The 21,279-nt window shown below is 31.6% G+C and overlaps 1 protein-coding gene across 6 annotated transcripts in view; it reads right to left on the bottom strand.

Annotated features, from left to right (window-relative positions):
• Positions 1–21,279, bottom strand: part of LOC121130123 (uncharacterized protein CG43867) — a 396,776-nt gene that overhangs the window by 355,546 nt on the left and 19,951 nt on the right. For 5 of the 6 annotated variants that reach the window (XM_071893640.1, XM_071893642.1, XM_071893643.1 and 2 more), the window contains exon 1: positions 11,225–11,308. The exons of the other annotated variant lie outside the window; for it this stretch is intronic. The gene's annotated coding sequence lies outside the window, so the exon portion shown is untranslated. Of the gene's footprint in view, positions 1–11,224; positions 11,309–21,279 lie in introns of those variants that run through there. 6 annotated transcript variants of the gene reach the window in all.

The following is a 21,279-nucleotide window of genomic DNA, read 5'->3' as shown; positions in this document are numbered from 1 at the left end:
CTAACATCTGTTGACAGTTACTCTCCAAAGTTTTAGCCATTTTAGGCAAGCAGTTGCTATGGTTTAACCTTGTTTTTCTATTAACCTTGATATTAATGAAATATCATAGGCGTTTTGCATGTAGCATCGAGCGTGTAAAAAGAAGAAACTGTTTTTGTTTTGTTATAAAAAATACAGTTTGTAGCAGTTGTTTGAGTTAGTTGATCCAAGTGTTTTTGTAAACAAAATTATCAATTTCTATTTTATTTCTTAATATAACTCTACACACTTCTCCCAGCGGTATCACATCCCGCCTGTATTTTTATAACAAAACAAAAACAGTTTTTTTCTTTTTACACGCTCGATGCTACATGCAAAATGCTTTCATTAATATCAAGATTAATAGAAATACAAGATTAAACCATAACACATGCACGACTGACTGATAATTTAATTGTGACATCATAGAATATGATTGGTTACGTACTTTTGTCAAAATATGTCTGTCTTGCCCAGGAGTCGGTAAAATATATCAAATTAAAAATTCTGGCGAGCCCAATTCCATGAGTGTCTAACCTTGTATTTATATTAACATTGATTAATATGACTACATTTTATTTGATAGATCAAAAATATGATATATGATATACCTCAAAGAGCACTATGTACAGTGCACCCTGTATATGCAAAACGAAATTTTATTGATATGACTAAAATGTTATTTATTACATCAAAAATGTTAAAACTTCAGTCAAACAGAGTAACTTTGCTTTGTTAATATTTATTATTGCACAAATTAAAGAAATATTGACTCATGTGGGAAACGGGGGAAAGCTCAATATTGACTCATATGGGGAATGAAAAAAAGTTGTCCTTATTCCAGTTATCTAGAATTGCAAGGGTATATTCACTATTTAAATAATTTTTGAAACTTCAAGAAAGGTTTTGTTGACTTAGGCGTTAGATGAAAGCCGCATTGCAGATACCTATATATGTACAGGATAATACTTTTTGTGCTATCACAAATAAAAAATGAGTCAAAGAAAAAGTAAGGTGTGTCAATATAAAAACACTTTGGAACAAAAATCAAGCAAAGTATTTATTTTTTTAATTTATGTTCCTCTTTGAGTCTTTACTTAAAAAATGCATTGAGCATTTGTTTTCTTTTGGAATAATCATGCAACTATGATTTTGCCTCATATTATGCTTGTTCGTCAATCCATGAGTATTTTGTAGTAAGAAATTTAAATAATTCAAAATGTGAACTTAGCACTTCTTCTATTCGACGTGTTTGCCAATTTCTGTTTTTCTTATTACATCCAACAACGAACAAGTTGAAAAGAGGCTATGTTTTTCACCTCCGCTGGTTTGTTAGTTAGTTACCAGGATTACGGTAAAAGTAACGGATTGATTTTGATCAAACTTGGTACGAAGATTCACAGTAAGGGGGCATTAAAGTTGAGGGATCAAGGTAGCAAAAACCGTTCAAAATACGTAACTCACTTTGATTTTAGGTGAAGGCTTTACAATCTAGTTAAACTAATATTATTTCTGCTTGGACTTCATTATATAATTTGATTTTGTTGGCATATGCATTGCAATTTTAGAAGATAATTTCATCCCTTTTTTCAACAGATAACTAGTTAATGCGTCTAATAGTAATGCACATTAAATATTTTGATTACAAAATTCAAAAGGAACATTAATTTTAACCAAAAATAGAGAATAACGATGTATAAATCTAATTTATTTGTAGAGTATGGAAGGGGGTTCAGAGAATTATATTTTTGGGGGCTGGGTTTTGATATTTTATCGAAAAAATCCAAAGATAAAATCCGTAGTTAATTACAAAAAATTTCAAAATCCATTGCTATTCACAAAAAATTTCAAAATCAAATATCATATATTCAATTTTTTTTCCAAAAAATTTCAAATAAAATAACTATTTACAAAAAATATAAATTAAAAAAAAAAATTAAAAATTCACAGCTGTTGACAAAATTTTTTATTTAAAATAGAATTTTTTTTTTCCAAAAAATTTCAAAAATACATAACTAATTATAATTTTTTTCCAAAATACATTGCTATTCACAAAAAAATTCAATGATAAAATTTCTTTTTTCCAAAAAATTTCAAATATTATTCTTTTTTCCCAAAAAATTTCACAAATACATAACTATTTACAAAAAAATTAAATTTAAAGAAAAAAAAATTAAAAATTCACAGCTGTTGACAAAATTTTTAGTTAAAAATATAATTTTTTTTTCCAAAAAATTTCAAAAATACATAGCTAATTTTAATTTTTTCAAAAATAATTACTATTCACAAAAAAATTCAATGATAAAATTTCAAATATTATTCTTTTTTAAAATTTCAAATATTATTTTTTTTCCAAAAAATTTTAAAAATACATATATACTATATACAAAAAAATTAAATTTAAAAGAAAAAAATATTCATTGATGTTCGCACAAAATTTAATTTGAAATATTAAATTTTTTTTCCAAAAATTTTAAAAATCTTAAGCCATTTATCAAAAATGAAACTTTTTCAAAAAAAATTAACAAAAATTCATTATTTTTTATCTCCTTCATAATTTGCATGAATGACCTTTTTCAATAAAAGAAAACTTTAAAAAAAAATTTAATCATATTTTTATGGAAAATCTTTTCATTCTGCCAAAAAAATACATAATTTAATGGGGGGAGCTACAGCTTCTCCAACCCACCCCCCACAAAATTGCTTTAATTTAAATTGCTCAGAGGCAAAATAATCTAAGGGGAAAGTAGATATATAATGTTTTTAGAAGAGGTTGCGGGAGTATTTTTATAGGAGTCCGAACATAAAGATAAAAAAGGTATACAATATATATTTTTTTCTAGATAACGATGATAAAGTGTAGCCCATTAATTAATCAGATGTCTTAATTGTACATTTTAATATCGTAAATCAAGAAGTAAAAACTCGATGCAAACGAGGACTGTAGGTAGAAGTATGAGCAATATTAAGTATGATTAACAAATCAAAGAGAATTTCTGGTACGTAAATAGTGTCTTAACACAGATACTAAAATATTACAGGCTGAGGACTCAAAAATTTTCACTTCTCCATATTTTTATTATGTTCCATTTTTATGGTAAACTTTTGAAGCAAAAGTTGGTAATTCGCCAAACAATTTTCTTCCCTTTTTGTTCCAATTGTCCAACTCCATTCTGAATGATGGCTTCAATACTCGGAGGAACAGAAGCACAGCTGGCCTTGATAAAGTCCAAGGACAAGTTGTTCCACTCCCCCGTGATCACAGGCTTCAGGGCATCGACATTCAGGTGATAAGTCTTGTTCGTCAGCTCCTTTAAGGCACTCCAAACGGCGAAGTCAAGGGGGTTCAAGTTGGGTGAGGAAGAATGCCCGAAGTCTGGCGGCGAGAGGGCAGTCATGTCATCCCTACAGAAATGATGCATCTTCTTAATGACTCGGGGTATGGACGATGCTCTTTCGGCTCAGGTCTTCGTTGATGACTTTCTTGATAGTCTTGAGCTCACCTTCATCCCGTCCGCCATCTTCCTCATGGATTTCGTCTAGTCTTTCAAAATTTCCTCCTGGTCATGGCCAGAAACTCGGCAATCCTCTTCCTGTTATGGTTATCGCTTGCAGACTTCCGGGAGACCGTGTTGGATTTTTTCATCGCCTTCCTGGTTAGTAGACAGTAGCCAGTATCACGTTGACAATGGCCGAGATCTCCTTGGGATCAACTTCTGTGCAGAGGTGATCCACACCCTCTGCCGTTTTGCCTGTTACTCGAACTTGATGAGGTCGCGAAAAAAAAACCATCAAATTGTAGCTTTTTGTAAGCTCCTTGGAATAGGGTGAAGTAAATAATTGTCTACCTTTTTGAACTGAAGCTAGAGGACCTCTCAGAATATTATAGTTTTTGAGTCCTCAACCTGTATATGTGGTATGTCAACAAAAAATCAATATGGAACAAAAAACAAGATAAGAAGAAATCCCCAATTTATGCGTTTTTAGTTCACTTATTTAGAGTACGAGGTAAAATCGTGGACATGACTTTAAGTCAATTTGGATTACTTTAGGGTGAATACTTTAAAATACTAGATTTCGTTATTAAAAGTAAGTAATATTCCGGTTAATAAGGAATCTTAAAATGAATTTTAAAAGATCAACAGTTGTCAACCCGGAGACGAACAGGCAAACGGTGTCTCATTTGCTCCACGCCAAAGTGGGTGTAAGTAGATTATGAAGGTCTTAAGGTTCTCCCCGAGTCTTTTGTAGAAGATTAAAAGCATTGTGGCTTAATTTAAGAGCCTTGAGAATTAGTCAGCACCCTAAAAAACCCCGAAAAACTATGGAAAAAGTGGACACCGCAATTACCAAAAGTCTAGCCAAGTCGATGAGGCAGCAGATCAAAGTTCTGAATGTCAGTTATTGGACTGTGATTATGTGTGTGAAGGATTTGTGGAAGGCATCCTATATTCGACGACATTGTCTACTTCTTTCAACAGCAATCAAGGGCAACTGGGTTAAAAGAGGGAAGAAATTGTTTAATTGGTTAAAGCATAATGGATCAATAGTTCACATCTGCTGACAGACTATTCATCCCTCAACTACTCCATTTGGGGTGTAGTCGAGAAGAGAGCCTGTGTTATCTTTCGACGAAAGTTGGGGTCCTAAATAAGGACCGATCCAACCCTACAACTAGTCATTTGTCATCTGAGGGAGGGGGAACTCGCTCTCCTCTACTTTGAATGCCCTACTCTAAACTATAGAAAACATGCCCGGTATTTTTTATAAATATCCAAGGAGTTTGAAAATGAACCCATAATGTATCGAAATATGTTTGTAAAAAATTATATTAATTATGAAGCAAAAAAAATTAATTGAGAATTTATCATTTTCTTGATTTTTATTCTACATTACGTGTTGTTTCACGCACCGCAACTATACCTTATTACTCTATGGACCCTTCTCCATTGCTTGTATCGTTTAACGTGACTTTGTGGAGTATGTTTTCATAGTTCTACTTAATCTCTTTCCCCATACTCCTCAAAAAATTGACCTAAAACTCAAGGATAAATGATACCGCCAATTGATAAAGATGCATAAGACAATGAGGCATAGTTTTATTTTGTCCGTTGCTCCATCAAAAATCGACCAAATTAGTAGTGTTAATAATCGTTGCGACATTGATTTTCCACCCGATTCACTCATAATAACCTCAAACCCAAATGTATTTTTCCTGAAAATGGGCATTCATCACAACGTTTTTTATCTTCTTTATATTGTGGCAAAGCCTCAAAGCTTTTTTAAGTTTTGGTAGACTGAAGTTGGACAGGATTAGTAATAATTACAAGTGCGGGGTTCGGTTTAGAAATCCTAAACAGGTCTATGACGGTTATGATGTTTGTTGGACGGAAAAAATTTGGGTCCATTAAAAAAATTTGCTCTATATCGGTTTAGAGAAAAAAAATTCCTGGGACAATTTTTCCGGAAAGGCAATAAAAGACACGGTGTGCCATTTGTTTGCGGAACATGGATTATCAATTCTTTATCTTTTCTGAGTCCATCAAAACTGAACACGATAGGGTTCTGCCTATTGAGATTTTTTGGTAAAGATCACGATTTCAGATTTAACAGTGTGCTTAAGCAAAACCACATCACGTATAAAAACCTAAAGAAATTAATGTAAGGCAATGAAAAATACTTTTTTCCATCAAACGGTCTTGTAGCCTTCCTATTTATATCAGACAACTTTTTGTTAACGAACTTAGTTTTGTGATGCCATGGAAGAAAAACATTTTAAAAATTGAATTTCCAATATTAAATTTTTTTGGGAAATATTTTAAATGTTCAAATTTTTTAGAGATAAATTTCAAAATTCCATAGTAATTCTCAAAAAGTTGAACTTTTTGGAAAAAAAATTCAAATATTAAATTTTTGGGAAAAAAAAAATAATCAAAATTTAAAATTCTTACTTATTTTCCAAAAACTAAGTTTTTGGAAAAAAAATTGAAAACTTTTTAGCTATAATCAAAAAATCGAATCTTTTGTAAAAAAAAATTCAAAAATTAAATTTGAAATATTTTTTTTTTTTCTATTTCAAAAATTATTTTTTTCAGAGAAAAATAAGTTTTTTAGAAAAAAAAAATGAAAATTAAATTTCAAATATTGAATTTTTTTAAAAATTCCCAAGCTATTCTCAAAAAATTGAATTTTTTTCGAAAAAAATTCAAATATTATTTTTTTTTGAACTTCAAACATTCTTAGCTTTTCTTAAAAAAATTGAAATATTATTTTTTTTTTAATTTCAAAAATTCTTAGCTTTTCACAAAAAAATGAATTTTCCCAGAAAAAAATTTCAAATTAAATTAAATTTCGCATATTCAGTTTTTTGTATAAATAAATTGGAAAATTAAAATAAACACCCGATTTTCCGTAATATTTTCCGATTCTTAGTAATTACTAAAAACAAATGAAGTGAAGATAAGGAACTATTACAGAGGACACACTATTTGCAGTTCTAATCATCAGTGGGTTGAAATTATATACATAAAACATTTCACAAGTCCTTAGTTGCGATAAATTCCTTCAATCCTCAAAGGTAAACACCTATGCTATTACTTATTACTCCTACATTAAAACTAAACTGATTCGGTTCCTTATTCAAAAGTAGGAGGAAGAGGTGTGTGACGGAAATATTGTTGAGAAACAAAGCTTAAATGATTATTAACTATTAACTACATAATGAATAATATCAATTCAAAGTTTGTGAAAATGCATTTAACGTCAAATGTTGGCAGAACGTATAGCACGTCCGTATCTTTGTTATATCACCCAACCTTTTCTTCTAATAGAAACAGGAAAAGGGGATGTTTGTGGGGTTGACGAGATTGTGAAAGTGAATAGGTACATTTTTTTTCGGATCAAGAAGGGGTTACATATTTTCTTTTTTATGAGGGGGGTGGGGGGAAGCTTGTTTTTTTGCAAAAAATTAGAAAAATTAAATTTTCCTTCAAAAATACCATAATCCTCAGCTTTTCTCAAAAAATTAAATTTTTTTGAAGAAAACTTTCAAATATTAAATTTTTTGAATATTTTTTTTTTTTTAAATCAATAACTATTCTCAAAAATTATTATTATTATTTATCTTTTTAAATTCAAAAAAGCACAGCTGATCACAAAAAATTTCCAAAATTAAATTTTTTGTAGAAAAAATTCAAAAATTTAAAGCTATTAACAGAAAATTTAATTTTTTGGAACAAAATTTTAAAAATTAAATTTCAAATATTAAATTGTTTGAAAAAAAAAAAATCAAATATTAAAAGAAAAAAGTTATTTTATGATGTAATACTTTATTCTTATCTACACTATGGAAATAATATCACGATGTCATCAAATAATTTATACTACATTTTAGGGTCAGATACATAAGATACCAGGGAATTAAGGAGATATTTTCGATAAACCGTAAGGTTGAACTCCTTTTATCTGTTGGTCCCATTTTGACGTGATCGAATAGTTTACAATTTTCCTTAATATTAATTAGAAAAGTGATTTCATTGATATAAAATTTGGTTGTTTAAGCTCTTAAAATGGGTCACATCAATAATACTGACGTCACAAGAAATCGTTTAAAAGATCGTTTCGACTGATCTCCGAAAATTACATCATCATTGAAGGAGACACCATCTTGGAGTAGAAATAGAACGGCCCTTTGAACAGGCACTAAAATACCCGAGAACTAAGTATATATGTAAACTTGTTTTATATGAAAAGTTCTTAGAACCAAGCTAGGGGGGTGTTCGCAGGGTCTGGAATGCAGGAGCTGTACCCATCTCCCAAATTGAGGAATTTTTGCTTAATTACCAGAAAATTAAATATTTCAAAAAAAAAAATCAATTTAATATTTCAATGTCCCCTAAAATTTAATTTCTTATAAGCAGCTGTGGATTTTTGATTTTTTTTTTCCAAAAAAAATGTAATTTATTCAGTATAGCTATGAGTTTCTCTGTTAAAACATTCTCAATTTTGGATATGCTATAAAATAGTTACCAACCCCTTGTCGCCGGGCAGTGTGAATGAAAAGACGAATTTGTTTCTTATTTGAATTTTAAGAGGTTATTATATATACAAAAGATTCATCATATTTTTATATTGACTCTAATCAAAAATAAATTGATTTTATTACGGCAAAAGTTCAAAGCATCTTATACAAATTAAGATACACCAGAACAAAATTACCTAAAGCTAATTATATCCAAATTATTGATAGATATATCAAAAAGATTTTTGTATGAATGGAATTTCCGTTGTGTTTTAGTTTTTAGGGTTGAGTTTAGGTACAAAAAAAAAGTTGTCCCACCTCTTCTAGAGTTTTTTTTTGTTTTTTTACATAAATTTATTCACGTAAAATATACATTAGAGTAGTAGAACTTCAGTTATCCAACAATACTTTAAAACAAATAAAAAATGCATCCATCTCATCAAATCTGTCCATCATTGATATTGATCTCTCTAGCATCTTCTCCCTCCCTGGAGGTATTATCTTTTTATTAGTTCTTGCTGCGTACAAGAGTGACTGTATTTCTTACTGTCAAGCCTTCCATCTTGAAGAAATTGTCTGGGTAACTTGAGGTGGTTGACACTAGCCAATCACCGTTTGTGATTCTGTTGTTCCAATTTTTCTGTACTATATTCTCTACTCTTTTAAATAGTTGTCGCAGAGACATACATAGGAAGAAGATGTGTTCTGAATTTTCACATGCAGTAATTATTCAACAATGCTGATTTATTAGTATAGAGTGAGGATTTAGATCTCCAATATCGGAACCACTTTTGTTCATAAGAAGTAAAAAATGATCTCCAATACTATTTAAAAAAAATTAAAAGAGTTTAATCAGATTCTGAAAGCTTCATGGATTCTGATTTAATTTATTCAATAAAATCACCTCCAGCCTCAATTACAGACTCTATACGAGTCATAAAGTGCAAGCAGGCTTTCGCCACTTAGTCCCTTGACTAATCTTAGATTTCCTTCTTGATCCGACTGATCTTTTGTGTTGCAGGGAGTTTGGTTGGTTTGTCGTTCGATCACGCCTCACACACAAAAAAAAAATATTTCAGGTTCAGATCCGGCGAGATGAAGTCGTCAAAATTGTCTTTGAGCCATTTTAGACTTCTTTTTTTTCGAGGTGTGGCAGGGAGTCGGTTACCACATGTAAGGCCTCTGATAGGCAACCATGTCGATCCAGGGTTTCACCTTGATTTCTTGCAATTGATACGTTGTCACTCACGGCGATTATTCTAAGGAGGGCTCCTCGCCTTTTCCATATATATGGGACAGCAAATTCGTCAGTTGATTTAATTCTTTTTACTGGTACAGGCTTGAACAAGCCATCTAACAAAAAAAAAAACTATCTAAGTGCCCGTGTTTGTCAAAGAGAGGACGTCAAAAAAGGCAATTGAAGGATCAACGTTCTGATAGACGTTATAGTTTAATCCCTTCTATTTATTGGTCCCATTTTGACATCCAAACATTTGACTTAGTACGAATAAAAAGTATAGTCAGCATTCTTATACAAAATGCGTCAAAACACTCTATAAAGAATATCTCATAAGTTTTTAAGATGTTTTTCCCTTCAAATTAGAAAATAAAAGTATATTTGTGATCAACCCTCGTATTATTACTCAACAATCTAAAATATAGAACAAAATGGCATCCAACCCCGTGACGGGTAATTTAATTATCTGTCTTTTTCATTTCTTGTTATTTCATTCCACGGACATTTCATTCCTACTTCGAAAAGGGAACTTTAGTGACGTCATAAGGTCAAAACTAGTTACTAGTTTTTATGTAGGGATGTACAAGGAGGCCTGGGCAGTCATCACTGGAGATGAGGCATGACTAGTGATGGATGAGAGACGGATATGAAGGATGTATGATGTTTATGGATTAGAAATGACGTAATCATAAATATTTAATAGTAAGTAAGAATGGAATCCCGATCCGTGGATATTGTTCATACCTTGGGAAGTGGAAGTTAATCCCGTCGTTACTCCTCTTCTTCTTCATTGTCTATAATTAATCTGCCCTGCTGCAAGTTCAGCTCCGGATTGAAACCATATGAAGTCACTAAATATCCCTCTTTAAAGATGGAAGTAAATGTCCGGGGATGAATTTACCGGGAATGAAATTACTAGGAATGAAATGACCTAGCACTATCCAAAAAATTACATTGCCATTTGAGCCTTGCCTTTATCATAAGAACATACTACATGCATCAATCCAACTCCATGACTTTATTTCATATATGTGAAAAAACTCCTACTTTTAACTTTAAAAGTGTATTACAAAAATAACCCATAAATGAAAACTAAAATGTTAATTATGATTCTTAATTAACAAAACAACACAACATAATTTTAATGAGATTTTGTAATTATGATGAGGTGTAGGAAAAGGTCAACACAATGGGTTTTTAATAAGTTCACGATATGATTCGGGTTTGGGGATTTTTATGTAATATAATAATATAACATTATATTATACCTCATATGAATTTTAAAAACTCATTCACAACTTTGATAAAAAATTGTGTATGTATGAATCAGAGTTTCGTTCTTTTAGGGATCATTAACAAACCAATCAGTCTTAAATTCGGCAAGTAAATACTTGAGTGCACTCTGCGTAATCTGATCAAATAAAATTTGCTATTTTTTTTTTTAGAAAATAAAACTCTTAAAATAGCAATAAAAATTTGTTTATTTACCTTTTTTATCATATATTTAATATTGAACTAAATTTTTGAATTACATTCCGAATGAATGTGTAATTAATTATACCTATAATGTATCCCATACAGTAGATTTAAATGACCCAGTGAGGCCGTTTTAGGACCAAATATCTTATATGGAAATAGTCATCAAATAGCAGGAATATTTTAAGTAACTTTTGTTTCTACCAATATTTGATTTAGGGATTTTAATGACCTCTAAATAGTCTAAAAAGTTTTTATTAATAGACTTTATTTTGATGTAAGGTTTTAATTAAACTTTTAAAAACAATTATAAATAAAATTCGCAAAAAACCCACATTTTATCAATAAATAAACTCTACGTTGGATTGAATACACTAATTTGATATTAGAGTACGGATAAAAATGAATTATCATTTAATTCATTAAAAATTTGAATAATTCTACATATATTCATATATTTTATGAGTCCTTACCTCATCGATGTGTAGTTTAATTAACTAGTATTTAGATAATCATACAGCTGCACTTCTGACACCTTCCTATGTACGTCACAAACTAACACATAATTTTTTGACAGTCCAACGTAAAGAATTTTGAATATACCCCCCTTACTTCATTACAATGGCGGCGTGCTTCTTCTCTTTTTCATATTCCTCGCACTCCCTCTTATACTAACAAGTACACGGATCCTTACCTCTTTCTCTCTCTCTCTCTCTCTATTCCCCTACATCTCAGTGTTGTACTGTTGTTCAATCTTTGACATAAAATTATTTAATATATTTTTATATAGATTAATTAGTAATGGGACGATTAATTAGAATCGGAAAATCGTTTGTTTTTCTAGAATCGGGAAAATAATTTTAATTTTCAATTTTGATTCTTATTTATTTTTGGTATTGAACTATTTATTACTTTTTATATTAGGTTATGAAAAAAATTATGAGATCTTTACTTTTTACTAGAAAATGGAATATTTGAAATTTAATTAAATTTTTCAAGTTTAATTTCTAAAAAAAAATTAACTTTCTCTGAATATTTTTGAAATTTTTCTCCAAAAAGTTAAATATTTGTTTGTTTTTTTTCAAAAAAATTTATACTATAAATTAAATTTTTGAAAATTTTTTTCAACAATTAATTTTATGTTAATATTTGTAGATTGTCGAAAAAAAAAAATATCAAATTGCATATTCGAAATTATTTTCCAAAAAATTTATTACTTGCAATTTAATATTTCAATTTTTTTTTTTTTTTTCTAAAATTTCAATTTTCAATTTTATGGTTTTGTTTTTTTTAAAGTTCCAAAAACCAAGCCACAAGCAAAATGGTATTTCTGAAATATTATTTAAAATATTAAAGAATTGGAATCAAAATTGATAATTTTTTCTAGAATCGTTTGGAATCGTCACATCACTAATTGTAATACCTAGTAGCTGTACAATTTGAGTCAAGAAAATTGTTCCCCTTGGCCCATGATATAATCGTATAGTATTCTTTTATTAATTTTAAGATTTTTTATAAGGATCTTATGTAAATTTGTTTTTTAATGCAGGGGCATCTGGAATGGGATTGGGTGGGGGAGGGGGTACTATAGCTAAATAACGAAATGTTTGTCATAGTGGCGAAAAAATCATAGCTTCGTAAGAAAAAAAATATTGAGAAAATTGGGGAAAACAAATTTTTAAAGGATATAACTTCAAAAAAAAAAATAATAATGTGAATTGTATAAAATTCATGGCCGTACTAAAAAATTTAGCTTTTATAATTTTTTCAAAAAACTAAGCCCCTTCCTGTCTCCCCCTAATAAAATTTTGCGGACGTCCCTACAATGCATTTATTTGTGTTGTGATTCGGGCTCAAAATAATAGAACAGTCTGAGAACCTTATAATGTGTAGTGGACAGAACTAATTCGCTACTTTAAAGAAGTTTAATCTGAACCAGTGGTGCCGAAACTATAGGGGCTATCCCGCCCTCTATGCTGCATTTTCTTAGTTATCACAATAAAAAAAATTCCTTTCCTATGAAAATCAAAAAACTGTTTCCCTAACTTTTTTTAAAATTTTTATTAGTACATTTTTTTCCTTAAAAAAATGCTTTTATTTTAATTTAGACTATTAAAAAAATTATTCTAAAATTAATATAAAAAAAAGGTTTCTATTCAATTTTGAACAAATTTGGTATTAAAAACCTACAAAAAAATTTTTTGAAAAAGGGTGCTTTTCTTTTCAGAGGAAAAATAAATCTTCTAGTAAAGAAATGTTCTGAGGACCCATTCCATGTAGTGTCATGCCTTTGTCCCTCAATACAATTCTTTGAAAATCTTCAGGTGCTAGAAGATTTTTGAAGAAGGGAGTTTTTTTTATATTTTTGTCTAATAATATCCACAGTACTTTTTGAGTCGTAGCTAGAACACTTACTCTTCATGACTCTGTGAGCTCCTTCCCATTTGTGTGAGATATCCTGAATGGCACAATTAGATAGATCTGATCTCAACAATAAAATCCTAAATATTGCAGATTTAGTTCAGTAAAAATCCCCACTGCAAATGCAGCATTTTATTGAGATCAATAAATATCTTCACATATATTTTCGGTAGAATGTTAGATAGAACAGTTAAGGCTATCCCCAATTGCGAACGTTGTCTCTTTAGAGCTGGAATATAACTATGGTGAAAAAGATGTCCCAGCCAAGTGTCCTCATCCTTCAACGCCCTTTCTGCCATAGTTGGAATAGATGTAGTTGTATAAATAATTTTTGACACTCTTTTAAAGATTGAATTTTCGCCAGTCGTAACACCAAATGTTGACAAGAGAGTTTAACGATGTCCAATTTGAGTCATGAGGATCTTTATTTGTCCATTTAATTCCTAAAACATTGACTACATCCTTACACGGTTAAAATCCCCGGTTTCCGCATGCCCATAAGGAGTATGGTTGTTTTTTCATGGTTCATAATTAGGCCTGATATATTACTAATTTTGTAAACAAATTGATATTGCATTCGATTATTTTTATAACTTGACTTTCAGAGTTATTTTCCACCATTATTGTTGGGTCATCTGCGTATAAATCTAACAAACATATTTCATTTACAAAGTTCACACCCAAGCCTTTATATTTTTTATGCAGAAAACCGTTTATGATCTCCATAGCTGCAACAATTACTTATGGAGATACAGGGCGTCCCTGCCTACAACTCCTTGCTTAGAGTTATGAGATTGCACTTATGTCCAACAATCTCTATTGTCAATGATCTGTTATATAATAGAACTCGGATGTAGTTAAAAAAAAACACGTTTAGGTAACAGTTTTTAATGCTCTGAGAAGAAAATTATATAGTATGCTATCAAATACTCTACTGAAATCAACGGCCATTATAGTGACATAAACATTCCTAGTTGAGTCAAGAGTAATATTCTTTTTGGATTACCTCTGAGAAGGATTTTGTCCCCAAAAACAAAGGTACTTTACTTTGAGCATTTAAATTCCAAGGCATATATTGCCAAAAAATTCAGTTTGAGAGAGCCTATCAGAGTAGAAAATTTTAGAAACCACCTTAATAGATGTATACGTTGCTTTTAGTAATAAAATAACCGAGAATCTATGCACATTGATGGGGCTTTGCTTCTGACATATTATGGTTCACACCCTCTGAGTCAGAACGTCGTCATAAAAATATAAAACTAATTGCTAGTATTTTTAGAAAGAATCATCATCCTTCATATAGGCTATAGCCGTGGAAATTTTTAATAGATTAATTTATTAAAAAAACTTTTTACATTTTCTCAGTATTTGTGTCCATTTTTTAAATATTTGTGTTAATGTTCTTTTTCTTGTATTTCTGTTATGGATTATTTTTAATATTATTAAGTGAATACATTATACTTTTATATAATTTCTTAAATTGAGACATAAAAATAAAAAAGATTGGAAGAACTTGTCCATCATCTCTGGATACCTAATTTTTATTTATATTTTTATAATACAATTCCTCCAGTTATTTTATTAAATTATTAATTGTAGTACTATGCACATAATAGTTACTAAAAAGGAAGGGGCACCTTTTTGTCATCGGCTGCCACAACCTTAAGAACCATTATTTGGGCTGGATGTTCGGTTCGGTACACACGCCCCCTAAACTTCTTCTTTTTTTTTTACTTTTTCAAGCCAGAGGTAATTATGCCGGCTGAACACTTGATCCACATCGAAAATCTTCTTGCCTGAAATAATTTTCCCCGCGTGGACATATTGTTCTTGATCCATTTGAGAACATTCTTGCACCTCCCAAAGATTATGTCAAAAGGTAGCAGGGATCCTCGTGCATGAGGGCAATGCCATGTCGTCCTTTACAGACCTCCTGATGGTCTCCTCAGCAACAAAACTACATTGGAGAGGCCATTCATGGATTTGTGGGGTCTTCCTTGATCTACTTCTCCAAACTGACTGGGAACACAGAATCCTTCTTCAAATTGTGTTCTAAACTTGCTACTTTCCTTGAGAGGTCTTTTTCATTATTTTTCATTCTGACAATCTTGAAAATAAGGTTCTTGGAGTACTTCACCATAATCTGTTTCCCAAGTAGATACGATATCAGCTGCCTTTTTGCTTCTTGCTCACTCATAATGAAAAATCTATTATTGTTTTTTTGCACAAAAGGCCAACAATCGAATGTTAAAAAAAATAATTGGAAAACCTCTTCATAAAAACAAGAAAACGTAAGTTAATTACTTGTCTATGCCTTGCTTACAAATTCGGTACACAGGAGTGTCCATAGGACAATACTTATCTTTCTTTTTTTGGGGTGGGGCTTTTGGGAATATTTTTCCAAAGACTTCAAAAATTAAAATTTTCCTCTACTGCATAATTTCGTCGAATGGCCTTTATTTTAATCCCTACCTAAAATATAGATTTTTAACCTCCTGCGGAAATTTTTTATAGTAAAAAGCAAAAATTCCTTCATGGAATGGGAAAGGGGGAGGGCGGGCTATAGGCCCTCCATGTTTGATCTACTTTATTCGAATGTTAACATATACTAAAAATGCACATTCATCATACTGAGTGGTCCATTAAAATCTAAAAACTTCAACTAGATATAATTTATGAATTAGAAATATAATTTCAACAAAATTAATACTATGAATAGATGAGTGTCCCAACTCTCTTAATCATTCATGTAGACCCCCTTAGTGGCAATGATGGTCTTTCAGGCGGTGGCGGAAGGCTTAGCGTCCGCTGCAGATATAGTCTTCTGTCACCGTATCCCAGTGAAGGATAACAGTTGTTTTGAGAACCCCTGTGTTTGGATGACGGACACTGCAGGCCTTCACCTCGACATGTACCCAAAAGGTTTAGTTAAGAGCGTTTGCATTAGGACTGAAAGGGCCCCCAAAAGTGTCAAAAATAGTTCAAGAGTCTTGCAACGGAGGATGGGGTTTTCTGGTGCCAAAAGATGCCAAAAGAAGAAATAAAAATTTGATCTTGGACATAATTTTTTTTTTTTTTTTCAATTTCCTTTATAAATATCTTTATCTCAAATTCGTTTTTACGTACTCTTCAATTAATGTCGATACATAAAAACAATATTAAGAACATAAAAGAAGCAAGAGAAAACATAGGAATTTGAAATATTTGCCCCGTTTTAATTTCTTCAAAGGGATGATGTCGTGTCTTCTTTAAAAAAATTCCCTTTACTAATCCCCATTTCATGGACACACTCAAGAATGTATTCTCCAGTAAGCTCCATGACTTTCTATTATTCAATTTATTGGCCATTAGCGAGGGCATCTGCAGGATTATATTAGGGGCTTGGTTTTTAGAATTTTGTTGAAAAAAAAAATTCAAAAATTTTGAAAAAAAATTTCAAGATTAAATTTTTTTGTAAAAGCTCTAAAATGTATGGTTATACTAAGAAAATTAAATTTTTGGGGAAAAAAAATGAAAAATTATTTATTTTTGAAAAAAAACGGAAATTAAATTTCAAATGTTAAATTATTTGCAATCAAATTTCAAAAATCCATATTTTTTTTTCTCCGCTGCTTAATTTGCCCGATAACCTTTTTTTTAGGAAAAGAAATATTTTACTCCTATTTATGCGTAAATTTTTTTCATCCTGACCAAAAAAAAAATATTTCTTAAAAGGAGATATTTCTTAATTTGGAGGGAAGCTACAGCACCTCCAGCCCATCCCTTTGGAATTAGGTTTATGGTTATATTGTATTTCGCTACATATAAATCCAGAGCAAGTGAGCTTGAAATGAACGTCCATGCTTTTTTTTCTCTAATTCCAACGCATACAAAACCCTAGAATTATTTTTTTTTTGTCAAAAAAAAAAGGAAAATTTGAAAATAATTCTTTGTTGTCAAATTTGCGATAATTATTTAAATTGTCAAAATATATATAAGTAAAACTCTATTCATAAGTCTTTTTTCTAAAGAAGTCCCATAATAATAATGGGGGAAGTAAAAAGCTTTAAGCGTTTTTTTGCTTTATTTTGACAATAATGTTAACAGAGTTAGGATTATCCGATTTAGATCAAATATGCGGCCTTTTGTTGAATAACTTTTGTCCATTTTGAAAGCCTTTCCATTATTTTATGCACATTTTCGATTATTGGCTTACCAGAGCGTGCCTCATCTTCAACATCCATTTAAACAGAAGAACTGATTCTTTAGAACCATCCCATTGCTGTTGTATTCGATACTCTCCATAAACAGAATTTTATCTTTTTTTACTTCCACTTTGAAATCCAGTAACGCAGTACTGGCCTCAATAAATATAAAACTGCTTATGAACTTTTTTCAAATGTACGCTTAACCATTAAAAATACTTTAAGCTTTTCTTTATCCAAATTTTTCATCCTGAAAACGCTCTCAACTTTTTACATAAACCTATATCCAAATTTTTCAAAATACATCTTTAAATTTCATTCACACAGATTCCTCCTCCTAGAAAAAAATATCCTTATCACGGCCCTGTAAATGTCTATTTAGAAAAGGTACGTACACTTTTATGGAGTGATGTTATGTGAACAAAACAACCCTATTTGAGAGCACATTAACTCATGGCCATATGCCTATACAACAAAAGTTTGATACAAAAAAAAATAGCCTTTAGGCTATTTTATTATATATTTTATGGCCCAAATGTTATAAATTTGTTTTCAGGGTCTTTATTTAATTTCATTAAATTTTTTCCCATGGGGTCTAAATGCGACACTTTGAGAAGCAGTTTAGGTTTTTGTGACATCAATTAATGATTAAATATTACTAAACTAAAAAAACAATATCTTTAAATTGAGAAAGGAAAAAGATATAGAGGAGACTTTGTCATCTGTGAAAAAATTGCCTGCTATTATACTAAATATATAGTCACTCATGGACTAATCTGTCCCATCCCATCTCGTGTAGGCTTGAAATGAACGTCCATGTTCTTTTCTTTAAATCTAAAGTATCCATAACCTCGATATTTTGCTGTTTTTGTACAAAAGATGAAATTGCATAGTCTAAATTTATAAAAACTTATGGCTTTTTAGATAAAGAAGAAAGAAACAAAACCTTCACTTAAGAAAAGGTTTGTGAATTTTTATATTGTAATGTCATGACATTAAAAAAAAATCTGTGGATAGTTTACCCCATTGTAGATCAATGACAATTAAATTTCCCTCCTCAGGAGTGCGCACAGGATTATATGTATATTTTAGAGGCGAGGTTGGTTTTTGAAGTTTTTTTTGTTGCAATGCATAATTTCATCGAATAACTTTCCTTTAGAAAACAAACCCTTACAAAAATTATTCCGTTTTCTCATCAAATATATTCTTCTGGAAAGAAAATTTCTAGTACAAAACAAATATGAATTGATTTGGCAGCTACTGTCCCTCTTCCTCTGCTCCTAGGAATCCAAATTCTACCCACGAATGTCTATTCAACATAAACTTGGGTTCTCCAGGTAGATTAAAAACCACTACCGGGCCGTGCAAAATTATTTACCCATTTTTTGTTCCGAACATATCGCAGACAATAATGACAATTTCAAACGACTTGAGAAACAATTTATTCATACATTTTTAGAATAATAAAATAGTTTGTGATCAAATTTAATCAATGTAGCCACCATTTGACTCAATGACACTGGTCAGGCGACGTCTGAAGCTCCCACAGACTTGCTGGATGTAATTGGTGTCCATGGATGCCCAGGCCTTGTTGACAGCAGCCTTTAAGGCATTTATGTTCTTGTGTCGTTTTTTGCAGGCCTTGGTCTCCACGTGCGCCTAGATAGAGAAGTCTAGTAGGTTCAGATCTGGGCTCTGATGGGGCCAGTAGTCCTTGGGCCAAAAGTTTATGTTGTCCTTGAGCCACTCCTGAGCTTTCTTGGAAGTGTGGGTGGGTCCTCCATCTTGTGAAAACCCCAAGGAGTGTTGCCGACTATGGATTTGCCGGAAGGAATCAGAATCTTCACATAATCCTCCGGTGTTAATCTGTAGCCAGTGGGGAACCATACCGGCTTCATGGCCTTCCCGTTGGAGGCCGCAATACCCAACATCATCACTGAAGCAGGGTGTTTTGTTGTTGCCACATAGCGGTGCTTATCTTGCACATCTCCAAAGCTCACAATACGGTCATTTTGCCTGTGGAAAACAGGATCGACCGTAAAAGTTTTCTCATCTGAAAAATGATGATGCGTCCAGATGAGCTCTTGATATCATTCAAGATTTTCTTGGCACGCTCAAGTCTGACTTCTCGCTGACGTTCAGTTAGCAGAGGGCGTTCAGTACGCCTCAGTACTTTCCTCCAGCCCTTTTCAATGCGCTTGAAACAGTTGATCTCGACGTTCCCATCTTTCTGGCCATGTCGGCAATGGACCTGTTGGGAGTCCTCTTGAACACTGCCTTTACTTGCCTTGTTGAGACAGTGGGCTTCCTGCCAGCCCAGGGGGAATGGTTGAGATCCCCCAGCCTCCAAGTGCTTGGAAACGTTGTAAATTGTCGTCAACGAGGCCCCAACCTGTTCCTTAATGTTGTTATGAGGCACTCCCGCTCGGAGGAGGGCTGCAATTTCGATCCTCTTTGTTTCCTGATTGGACATGGTCTCATGTGTGGAAGTTGTTACGCTCTCACAGGAAGGATTTTTGTTTATTTTAACAATAAAAATACGAAACAATCAAATTGGTTGCCACAAAACCTACTAAAAAGTATATTTACATCATCGATAAATAATTTTGCACGGCCCGGTACCACAGCTTCCAGAACCATAAATGACCCTTTCTCATTTCCAAATACTTTTTAACAATGGCAGCTATTAAAGGACTCAAGTAAAAGAGCGGACAGACAAGAAATCTACAACAACATAAATTTAAATCAAAGAAATAATGCACCGACTGATATATAGTTGTAATTCTCTCATGATTCATGATTAAATATTATTTGTTTTTTTGTAAAATAGTTGTTCCAACTTTGTTTTATTATCTTTATCAGAGAATTCAATTCAAAAAAAAAAATTTAAATAAATATATTCGTGTGTACGATTGCTGTTTGAGTCCACCACGCTTTTAATATTGACGTCATAGTGAATGAGTGGTTGCGTGTGTTATTAACATTTGTTTTTCTTGCCTTGTAGTCGGTAGGATACATTAAATTGAAAATTCTAGCAATAGTGATGTCATAGACTATGAGTGGTTGCGTGTTTTGTCATAATCTGCCTGTCTTGCGCAGCAGTCGGTACAATACATCGAATTGAACATTCTAGTAAGCCCGATTACATGATGGTCTGAGTATTCTATTGTATTTCTATTAGCCTTGGTTTCTATGGTATTATTTTGGTCTTTGGATGTCATTTAGATGTTTTTTTGTCCGTAATATAAATTACATTCCCTTACCTCTCCTCTTCTTCCTCCGTCTCTTTCTACATCCCTCTCTCAGTCTCTTTTCTTCTACCTTCACTCCTTGTTTCTATTCCCCTCTCCCCTCAGCAATTTTAAGTACTCTTTCCTTTTCTCTGTCTCTTTCCTTCTCTCTGTCTCTCTGTCTGCATACTTTTACTCCTTTTTTTTTTTTTTTTTTTTTTTGGTTAAACCGGAGCTTTTCCCTATTTTTAATCTTAGAGTGTTCAAATAAAGTGGGAATTATATTATGTACCAAAATCACCGGCCTTCTGAATACTTCCGGTGAAACATTTATTCTTCAGTGAGTCTAAACGAATAATTTAACTATGAATAAATAAGAATATGGAGTCCATATATATTACTCGGCAAACTCTTGAGTTTTTGACGGGAGTCCAATACTCCACGTTTGAGGACATTGATCAACAACAACTTCCTTCTATTGGGGTTTTATGGAAAATTTAACATTTTCTTGGGCGTTTAGCCAGGAGACTTTTCAGTCAAACTTTATCCATTATTACAAAACACTGAGCTATACGCGACCATAAAGAAAAATATATTGCAATTAATACGTAATTAAAAAACAAATTATTAAATTAAGCTCACAATGTAGTACTTAAATTCCCTCTTTAAAATAGACCAGATGACAGTTGACAA

The sequence above is a fragment of the Lepeophtheirus salmonis genome, chromosome Z (genome assembly GCF_016086655.4).
Source record: "Lepeophtheirus salmonis chromosome Z, UVic_Lsal_1.4, whole genome shotgun sequence".
In the NCBI taxonomy this organism is placed as follows: Eukaryota; Metazoa; Arthropoda; class Copepoda; order Siphonostomatoida; family Caligidae; genus Lepeophtheirus; species Lepeophtheirus salmonis.
Note: the sequence above shows the minus strand (reverse complement) of the source record. Positions and strands in the feature narration are given on the sequence as shown.